Source organism: Empidonax traillii, unplaced genomic scaffold, assembly GCF_003031625.1.
Source record: "Empidonax traillii isolate 1590-97213 ecotype Southwest subspecies unplaced genomic scaffold, ASM303162v1 scaffold1705:size71246, whole genome shotgun sequence".
NCBI lineage: Eukaryota > Metazoa > Chordata > Aves > Passeriformes > Tyrannidae > Empidonax > Empidonax traillii.
The window spans coordinates 54857-66010 of record NW_020956898.1 but is presented as its reverse complement, the minus strand read 5'-3'; the positions used below and the strand labels follow the sequence as shown (position 1 = coordinate 66010).

At 42.5% G+C, this 11154-nt stretch overlaps 1 long non-coding RNA gene across 1 annotated transcript in view; it reads right to left on the bottom strand.

Annotated features, from left to right (window-relative positions):
* The window catches only part of LOC114070829, a 13261-nt gene extending 3108 nt beyond the window's left edge, over nucleotides 1–10153 (bottom strand). Inside the window, exon 1 of the long non-coding RNA XR_003573966.1 lies at nucleotides 9828–10153. This is a non-coding gene — a long non-coding RNA (uncharacterized LOC114070829). The remainder of the gene's footprint in view (nucleotides 1–9827) is intronic.
* Between the last annotated feature and the right edge of the window lie 1001 nt (nucleotides 10154–11154).

Below are 11154 nucleotides of genomic sequence, written 5' to 3'. Positions count from 1 at the left end.
TGACTTTCCCACAGACACAGTTCATGTATCCCAGAGTCTAAATAAATCCAAACAAATGAGGAAGATACACTCTCCAAAGAGTAACAGTCTGCCCATGAAACACAATTCTGCTGCTTATGAAATATAACCCTTAGATACATTTTTTTTTCCCAGAGTGGGGGGAAGAAGAAAACAAGATCTTGGGACCTTGTTCTGAATCTTTACTCTGGACTGGACCACATATTGTTTGTAGGTGACACTGTACTGTGACAAACAAAAGTTTCTCAAAAGTAGTATAAGATAGAATCATAGGATGGTTTGGGTTGGGAGAGACCTTTAAAAATAATCTAATCCAATCCACCTGCCATCATTAGATCAGGTTGCTCAAAGCCCCATCCAGTTTTCAATGATGAGGCAACCACAACTTCTATGAGCAGCCTGTTCCTGTGTATCACCACCGTCATTGTAAAGAAATTCTTCCTGAAGTCCAACCTAAACCTTCCCACTTTCAGTTTAAAGCTCTTGCCCCTTTGTCCTGTCACTTCAAGCCCTGGAAATTACAGCCCTAAGTATCACAATGACTACTGCAACATGAATGCAAGAGACACTGTCCTCGATTAGCTGGAGGTTACAGTGGGCTCAGGACTGCAGAAGTCACCATGTGCTTGGCCTCAGCTGGCCTTTTCAATGACATGGGCTGCTGCTTCATGTCCAAACACTGTGCATGCATCCTTGGCTGTCTTGTCTTTTAGCTGTCATGGCAAACGTAAACTATTACTCTTATTCCAAGTCCCTCAGAGTCTACCTCTACTCTGTTTTCTCTCTTTCAGATTCAAGAGGACAGCTCCCGTGTCTGTAAAACCAAGTCTGAACCATTGGTCTCTCTTTGCACAAACCACTCAGCAAGAGGGCTGAGGTCTTGTACTAATATACCCAGGTGGAGGAGCTGACATTATGCAATGATTGACTTTTTTTTTAAATAAACAGAAATAATATAAAGGCACAAAATAAGGAACAACTTCTGACACCTATATGCATTTGGTCATTCACAGTACAAGTGAAACTGGTAAGCTGCCACTAAACCCAAGCAAATATTGTAAAATGAACATTATAAATAAATAATCTTTCTCTAACAAATGAAGACTGAAATAATATTCACAGAGGTTGTATGTTCTCTTAGTCTTCATGCTCAAACTTCATGCTCCCACTTCTTTATCATAACTGAATTCACTACTTCCTCCTCTTTAGCAATTTTTTTCTGCTTTCTTCTTTTTCTTTCTAAGTCTAATATATTGAACTTTTTTCTCTACTTGGACCAAAGCACAACTAGAAATGCTTGAAACTCAATGATACTGGTGTGCTTTTTAAGGTCATGAAACTTTAAAATGGCTACATTTAACACAGTGATAAGAAGCCACTGCAATGCCTTGGGAGATGCATTTCCCAAACCCTAGGGAAAAAAAGACACTGTCTAAAATGTTTCTTGCAAATGTGTTTTTTGGAAATTGTTACTCAAAAGCTAATCACTGAATTAACAATTATTTTATGTTTACTATTCCTGGTAATGGCTATGACTGTGCTCCTAAGCTTTTGAGAAAATATGTAGCAATAAATAGGGAATTAATAAGATAAGCTCAATCAGTAATTATGAGAAAAGGTTCAGGATATGAAACACTGATTTTTGTTTAGCCACCGCTGATTCTTTTTTTTTTAATAAATTACACTCTAAATAACAAGCTATGTCCATTTAGGGAAGGAAGTAGATAATTATCAACTGTCTTTTAGCACGGCTCTGTTGTTTTTATGCTTTTCTCAATACCGCTTATTTATACATCTCATGTGTAGGAAGATTAGTCATGTCCTTCTAATGAAATTCCCATTTATCCTTTTACCCAGTGCCTCTTTGTCTGTCCAAGTTGTTTTTTTTAAAATTGGTCCAGGCACAGAAAATAACATGAATTTTAGATGTTCACAATGGATGTCCATAATGGATTCAGTTCACATACTTAAATGTTACTACTAAAGAGATTAGAATTCTTATTTTTAAGAGGCAGCCTCGAATAAACAAATCTTCATATATCTAAACCTAATGGATGGAAGGGAAGGAAACGTTTATGGAAGAATCAGCTTGTCTACTTCTCTACTTGAACTGACCAGAAATGCACATACACAAAAAAATGCAGAACAAAGGTGACAAGCCAAGAATATCATGGAAATGGTCATGAGCAAGATTATTCAAAGTATAGCAAGGTTGCTTTCAAGCTTTTATGCATTTTTGTTGCTCTTGATCCTTTTATTTTACCAGGGAACGCACAGGGTTTTCCATGTGTCCATTGCTGTAGATGAACATAAAGCCTAGTGCAGCTTCAGGAATCTGCTGCATATGTAAAGTATTTTAACCCTTGGAATAAAATCCCTTTTGCAATTGTTTCTTCAAGGAGGAACCCACTGAAAGATGAGGAGAAGGGGAGCTGTGCACAAACTTCTTCCAGCATGTGACACACAGTGAGCACCACACTGAGCTGTGCTAATGGGGAGGCTGTAGTCCTCCCTAACCCTGAGCACAAATCCACCCCTGCAGTTCCCACATTGATTCTGGCACACATCATTAGGTCTTTCTTTGATCACAACCTGTTATTAATGTGAAAGGCTTAATACATTCCCTAGGATGTACTTTTAGCTCCAGTGGTTTTAAGACATACTGGGTGCAGGGAAAAGACAGGCTTGAGACAGGAAAATATCATGAAGTTTTAGGGCTACAATCACTTCACATTTCTTTGGAGTACTGAGAAACCTGAGTCTCATTTAGAAAGCAAGTTCACTGTGCACAGCATAATCTGCTCAAAAGATCTCCATCACAAAGTCAAGAAAACATGCTTATAAATGCAATGGCTGACAAAGAAGGCAGTTGAAAAATGACTTCACAGAAATATAAACAGGAAAATAAAGCAGATACTCCTACCTACAATTTATGGAGAGAGTTAAAAAATCAGATAAATCCTTGAAATCAGCAATGTCTGGCTTCCAACATACTTCTTTCTCACTGCTGATTGACTTTGTCACCTGAGATCACGTGAGCACTACCTGAAGGTCATCCCAAGGCAGGCCACATACAAGCACTCTCTTCAACACCAGTTCTCTCTCTGAAAATGTCAACTCCCCTTCCAACTTTTCCCAGAGCAGGGACAGTGGCAGATAAACTTCAAGACAATAACTACAAATGTGAAAGCCAAAAGGGGTGACAGAAGAGAATGTGAACACCCATACACATAGCATGATGACAAAATCTCATTTCTATACTGTACATTTTAAAAGCCTCAAACTACAGGCTACCTTAAGGAAATTTATTGCTCTTAACTGTAGTATGCATTATATGGTTATAGGAAAAATGCAGATTCTCATTCTTTCATCTCAATAGCCGCCTTCTTTCCCTTTTTACCAATTGTCCCTGTTTCTCTATTGCCTGCTCCCTCTATCCCCACATTCTTCCATCCCTGATTTTGGGTGCAGGTACAGGTAAATGGCATTTCATGTGTTTCATTTGTTTTTATGTAGAAAAATATTTGAAGTGAGAGTGGAGATGGATGCTGTTAATTCATACCTAATTTCAAGCAAGAACTTATTTCAGTACTTTTCCTCTCTGTGTGGTATTGTTATTGCATCTGATGAATGATCTTTTTATTATTTTGAACATGATATACTGTTAATAGCTAACAAAACTTTAGTGTTTATTAAAACTAAACCTGGTTCTTCACAAAGACGGCACACTGAAGGAAATGTCCTGAAAATCAGTTTCACTCACATTTTCAAATCATTTGGATACAGGTAGGAAAGAACAACTGGTGATATCTTGTACTTACTAACAGGATCCCAGACTAAAAATATGAGAACTGGGGTTCACAACTGAGGAAGATTTAACAATTGCTTAAAGCTGCCAATGTAAAAACATCTAGGCTGAAAATACACAAGTGTCCAGACTTCTGTTCTTTACTCCCAACACATCTCCTGTGTCTTGCCTTATTATCAACTAAGGACAATGCTCTAAAAATATTTATTTCTTACATATAAGTTCTTCCCCTCAGGCACAGCCAAAACAATTCAGAACTACTGAGCAGAATCAAATATCACATTGTATACAGAGGCACATCTCTTTTGAGTCAGATAAAAAGTCTATCTCTATTGTCACATAATGTATTACAAATCCTTATTACTGTAGGCCTTCTAACATCCAGAATATACCATACTGAAGAAACTACACATGGTGCCATGGTGCAGCCAGAAAATGAACTTCTTAATATTAAATAGAATTGCTCAGCTTTTTCATATTTTTCCATTAAAAAAATTTGATTTTGTCAAAAAAAAAAAGGCAGAACAATTGTAAATGATTTTTCAAATGGTGCTGTTAGACCACACCATGGTACATTCCACCACACTTCTTTTACATACAAAGTAGAGACTGAAGTACTCAATAGTGACTTGTACTAAAGAGGAAGTACACTTTCACATTCCACAGTCCCAGCTCCCCAAGTATCCCAAAGGAGGGACACATCCAAGCATGACGCAGCTACTTCCCCGTACAAGTAACCAAACAGTTTTTGCATTCAGTAGAAACCAAGGCACAAGAGTGGTGAGCACCAGCAAGGCTGGTTGTTGGCATGACTGAACAACACAACAGCTTTCCAAGCCCTACAATTACATTGTCAGAATAGTTGATAAAATACTAAAACTTAATGGTGGTCATTGGATTATACTGGGAAGTACTGAAAACCTCCTGAAAGAAAACACAGTCATCGATCACAGCACAGCTTCATGAGAGGAAAGTCCTGCTTATCAAACCCAATATTCTTTTATGACAAGGTAAACCACCTAGTTATGCAGGGGAAACCAGCTAAATCTAATCTTTTTGGATTCCAGTAAAGCTTTTGATACTGTCTCTCACAGAATCTTTCTGGACAAAATGTCCAGCACACAGCTGGATAAACACATCATGTGGTGGGTGAAAACTGGCTCACGGGTTGACCATAGAGGGTAATAGTGAATGGGGGAACATCAGACTGGTGACCTGTGACTAGTGGGGTTCCACAGGGCTCCATCTTAGGCCCTGTGCTCTTCAACATCTTCATAAATGACTTGGACACAGGACTGGAAGGGATGCTAAGCAAGTTTGCAGGTGACACAAAACCTGGAGGAACTGTTGACTCCCTCGAAGGCAGAGACCTTGACAAATTAGAGGACTGGGTAATCACCAACTACATAAAGATCAACAAGGGAAAGTACCAGATTCTGCACCTGGGATGGGGCAACCCCAGAGGTACTTACAGACTGGGGAACGAGATGCTGGAAAGCAGTGCCACAGAGAGGGACCTGGGAGTCCCAGTCAGTGGCAAGTTGAATATGAGTCTGCAGTGCCCTGGCAGCCAGGAAGGCTAACTGTGGCCTGGGAGGCATCAGGCAAAGCATCGCCAGCCAGTTGAGGAATGGGATTGTTCCACTCTGCTCTGCACTGGTATGCCCTCACCTTGAATATTGTGTGCAGTTTGGGGCACCACAATATAAGAAAGATATTAAGCCATTAGAGAGTGTCCAAAGAAGGGCAATGAAGATGGTGAAGGGCCTTGAAGGGAAGCCATATGAGGAGCAGCTGAGGGCACTTGGTCTGTAGAGCCTGGAGAAGAGAAGACTGAGGGGAATCTTCATTGCAGTTACAACTTCCTTGTGATGGGAAGAGGAGGGGCAGGCACTGATATTTTCTCTGAGGTGACCAGTGACAGGACCCAAGGGAATGGCCTGATGTTGTGTCAGTGGAAGTTTAGGTTGGATGTTAGAAAAAGGTTTTTCACCCAAAGGGTGGTTGGGTGCTGGAAGAGGCTCCCCAAGGAAGTGGTCACAGCACCAAGCCTCACAAGAGTTCAGTAGAGTGTTTGGACAATAATCTCTGGTACATGGTGTGACTCCTGAGGATGATCCTGTGCAGGCCAGGAGATGGACTCGGTGATCCTTGTGGGCCCCTTCCAACTCAGCATATGCTGTCATTCTGTGAATGCACACTAATTATATGTAGAGAATATACTGATGGTAATATATTTCCCTTATGGATATATAGCACAGTTTAACAGCTAGCTTACTACAAAAGTTCACTTCAACTGTGGGCCACCTACCCACCACTTGCTGCCCTAGGATTGGTATACTGCAATGTAGTCTATATAAATATCCTTAAGAGCCTATAGATGACAAAGACATGCAGCAATTTCCTTAGCAAGAACCACGCTGGAAAAAATGTAGAGTGGTGTTCTGTAATTTGCTTTTGCAGTCTACCCACCTCCTGGTAGAAACTTTGCAAAAGTAAGGGGACAGGCAGTACCAGATCTTTGTTTGAGAGGATTCAGGGAGCAACCCATCCTCTCTCTAAAATATTCCACATTCAGCAACATGCAATGAATACTGCAGATCTGTTCTTCAGACTTTTAAAGAAAAGGGTGAGGGCATCCTTCCCAGAATGACACAGGGGTGGAAAGGAGCCTCTCTGTAAGCAGATGGCTGATGGCATGCCTGCTTAAGTGATTATTTTAAGGTTGCTGGGATTTTTTTGTATCAATAATTACATGTTAGTGTGCCTAGAACCTTGTATACACATCTTTTCATAATTTAAATTGAAATACATTAAAAATTGAAGTAAACAGTGGTTATATTATTTTGGATTTATTACAGTTTTTGCTAAAATAATTATTAAAGCAATTGAAATATTCTAGATCATCTTCCCTTCCCAAATTTTTCCCTTTCTATTCTCTAAGGAATTGCCAGCGAAACAGTTATGTATCATATATTTTATATCTAAAGTCCTGAAAATTGAATTAGGACTTTTTTATCCTCTTATCTTTCCTTTAAAACAAAGTAATTGACATGTGATACACATCTTCCTTGCTACAAGGCAACTCCTAGAAGTCACAGCCATAATCTCTGATACTGTAGGTACTGCACCTAAAGGCTTTATTTGGGGGTGAGGGGGAACCAAAGGAAAACCAAGTTCACAGAATCATAAGACAGATCAGGTTGAAGGGACTTCAGCTCTGCTCTTGTGAGATTCCACCTGCAGTACTGCATCCAGCTCCAGGGCCCCCAACACAAGAAAGACATTGACCTGTTGGAACGAGTCCAGAGGAGGGCCACAAAGATGATCAGAAGGTTGGAGCACCTCTCCTATGAAGATAGGCTGAGAGTTGGAATTGTTAAGCCTGGGAAAGAGAAGGCTCCATGGAAACCTTCTAGCAGCCTTCCAGTAACTCAGGGGGGGCCTACAAGAGAGCTGGAGAGGGACCTTTCACAAGGACATGTAGTGATAAAACACTTAAGGGCAATGACATTAAGCTGAAGGAGGGCAGATATAGATTAGATATTAGGAAGAAATTCTTTACTGTGAGCATAGTGAGGCACTGGAACAGGTTGCCCACAGAAGCTGTGGATGCCGTATCCCTGATAATGCTCAAGGCTGTCTGGGGCAACTTGGTCTAGTGAACGGTTTCCTGACCATGGCAGGGGGTGATGCAGCTAGATGATCTTTTAGGTCCCTTCCAACCCAAACCATTTTATGATTTTATGACTTTAGGAGGTGTACAGTCCTATTTTCTGCTCAAGCAGTATCAACTGTGACAAAAGACCAGACTATTGCAGTTTACTCAGGTTATTAGTTATTATTACTCAGGTTATAGTCCAGTCTTGGAAACCTCCAGCAAAGGAGACCATATAATTTCTTTGAGCAACTTGTTCCACTGCTTGATTGTCCTCATCAGGGGAAGGGGGAGAGGGGGGTGGTTAAGAAAGAGAGACGGAAGATGAAAATATCACAGAAAATAAAAAAAGGGAAAAAAAGATTACCTAGTAGAGCCAAGGTAATTTGCAACCATAGTCTAATAGTGGTATCTCTCAAAGCAAGACATTTACCAGTACTCAGCCAATACAGGAAACTTCAAATGAAATAAAAGATGCGCTGAAGGTAATGAAAGGGAGAACAGAGAAAGACTGAAAGGGAAAGAAAACATGATACAACCCGTAATGCTCATATTAGGCTGACTTTGCTCTTTATCTCCAAAAATTGCATGTTCAAAATCTACAAGAGATCTAAGTAATTTTCCAGTCAGGAAAATATCCTATTAGTAACACAGTAAAAATAATTTGTGAATGCAACACCTGTGTTTTATTCATAAGCACATCAAAAATCTTGTTTGCAGCTGACTAAATTCCTAAATACCTAGGGAGCAGGGGAGGAAGCCCAAATCCCCAGAAGCCAGTACCAGTCCTATCACATCATGAGATACTCATGCCTTAAGAAGACATTCTCATCCATGAAAGTCTAAGATTCTCCACCTCGTCTAGAGCTTGGTCCAGTAGCCCATTACTCCCAGCAATGCAGCACGATAGTATTCCTCTCCTATCGTAAAGGTTTGAGACCCAAAACCTCCTTGACTCAATACACAGGTTTGGATGAATGTCACAAAGATTTACATAAGTGTTCATGGTACCAGCAATGAGCAGGAGCTGCAAGGAAGTCAAATCACAGTGAGTTATATTTCCAGGTGGTATAGCTTAAACGGGAATGAACTGTGATGGATCAAATTTCAGATTAAAATAAAGCAGATGCATCAAACTAGAAGACCGTGGGTCCACATAAAGCACAAATGACATGCCGATTGTTACAGTTTTAAAATTTCACTTTAAAACACAGTACCAAGCTCAAATGGTAAAACAAAAAAATTCCCCAACAGTTCCTAAAAGTCTCAAAAGCATATGCATAAACTTGAAGAGAGCTGGAGTCTTCTAGCAGCCAGTAAGTTTAACTCAAAGAAATGTGATTTCCCGCCCCTCATTGAAGTTTAACTTAGTGATTCAGCATAGTTCTCGGAGATCTCTTCCAACCCAGTTAATTCTGTGATTCTATGATTTTATGATAGTTCATTGTTAATATGTATCATTTCTCTGTTGGTCACTTAAAGGGCAAGTGGGATGGGGCAGCTGTGGAAGGAAATGAATAGAGACAGCAAAATTTAACAGGAAATTGACGACTCTTAAGACAAAGACAAAAGACTCAAATAGCATTTAGTTAATGTTTTCTCACTGTAAATATTTGCCTTAACGCAACAATGGTTAACCTACCAAATCATAGCTGACTTAAAAGGTACATTTGCACAAAAAGGCCATCAGAAAGCGTCATCCTTCCTAGAAATATGTCTCTGATGTTACCGGGAGTACTAAAATAAAAGGATGCCAACAACGAAAAAATATTAAGCACCTATCTCTCCATTTGATGAACAAACCCCTAAAACTGCAAACCAAAGAGATTTACTCCAGGCCTGGGTACCTCACTCTCTCCAACCACCCCAACCCCGCAGCCCCTGCGGACCAGCTGAACCGTCCCCTCAGGGAGAGAGCTCTCCCCAGCCATCCCCGTCCCCGTCCACAGCCACCCCATTAAATCAGTGCACCCCGAAGAGGCCTGTTCGCCTCTCGGCCCTGCCCCGCCTCAGTGACGAGTGCGGCACTCCTGCATCCCACCGAGGGATGCCGAGGGGTCCGGAGCATTCCCGGCAGGGAAGGCCGGCCCGGAGCGCCCCCTCCCAGCGCGGGGGAAGGACAGCTGGGGCGGGCGATGCGGAGGGAGCCGCCGCTCATTCCCCCCTCCTCGCCGCGGAGGCGGCAGGGCCTCGCGCCGCGCCCGTCCCCTTCCTGGGCACCGCCAGCGCTGCCGGCAGAGCCGGGGCGGCCGTCGGCCACGGAGGGGCCGGGGAAGGGAGCGGGAAGGCGCGGGGGCCCCACCGCGCCCCGAGAGCGAGCCGCGCCCGCCGCCTCCGACCTACCGCCATCATCTCCCTTCATGGCGCGGTCGGGAGGGGCCCCCGCGGGTGTGCGGGGTGTTACGGTGCTGTGCCAGCCCCGCACGCCGCCCTCCCGCGCTGGATCGCGGCGGCGGGGCCCGCCCGGCGGCGGCCGCGCTCAGTTTCTCGGCAACGACGGCGGGGGCGGGCGGGGACGGAGCAGGTGCGGGGGAGACGGTGCCGGCCGCGCTCGGGCGCGCTGGGACAAACACACCCCCGCCTTGCTAAAGCCTCCTGCGGGGAAGAGACGGGGCTGAGCGGCTCCGGAGCAGCGGGCTGACCCCACGGCGGTGCCGTCACGCAAAACACCCCCACAGCTGCTCGGAACGGTGGTCGCTGCGTCCCGGAACACGCAAGGGGCGACCTGCATGGGACGGAGCCCGCAGGGTGGTGCCCCGGGCTGAGCCCGCACAGCCCCTCTCCGGACAGCAGCGCGCTGCTGAGGCGTGCCTTTCTGCAGCAATTTTGTAGGGCTTTGATTTGAGCTTTAGCTTTTTTGTTTGTTGGTGGGTTTGGGTTTTTTTTGCTTGGTTTTGCTTGGTGGGGTTCTTTTTGTGGTTTGTTTTGTTTGTTTGTTTTGTTTTTTTTTTGGTTTGGTTTGGTTCGGGTTTTGTTTGGGTTTTTTTTAATGATGCTCAAGTGCTACGATAGTTTATTTATTTTGGCAAGAAACCCTGTTTGTGCATCTTTTTAGTACTCGTGACCTTCTTTGCCCGTTCTTCATTGGTAGCATCATCTGGATGGTCTGGTTACTTTTCAAATTAGTGAAGAGCGAAGTAAAGGCTCACTCTTGACATGGTGAATTAAATTCATAAAATAGCATCACTTTTTCGTCTAGATGATCTTGGAGGTCTTTTCTGGCCTGAATAAATCTAGGAAAGAAATACCAAAAATAAATAAATAGATAAATATTTGTAACATTGTTCCTTCACATGAATTTGACATGTTCCAATCTGTACTTTTATCTTCTTGGGGGAAAAAAAAAAAACAAAACACAACTACATTTCTGAAAATAATAATTTGTGTTTAAATGAAACCTGATGATAGGGAATAATGTAAGCCCATAACCTTATGGAGTTTGTAAAGACATGGAATAGGATTTGAAAATAACCCAGAAAGGTGAAGTCAAGTATATGGCACAAATTGTATTATGTTCCTTTAAATTACATCTATTTGTCTATTTGATGCTTGCAACAAAAACTAATAAGCCAGTTAGGGAGCCGGTCTCAGGATTACAGATGCAGTCCTGCCAGCACTACTTATGTGTATTACCAGCATTAGCAATTCCAGTAAATTTAAGCACCTAATT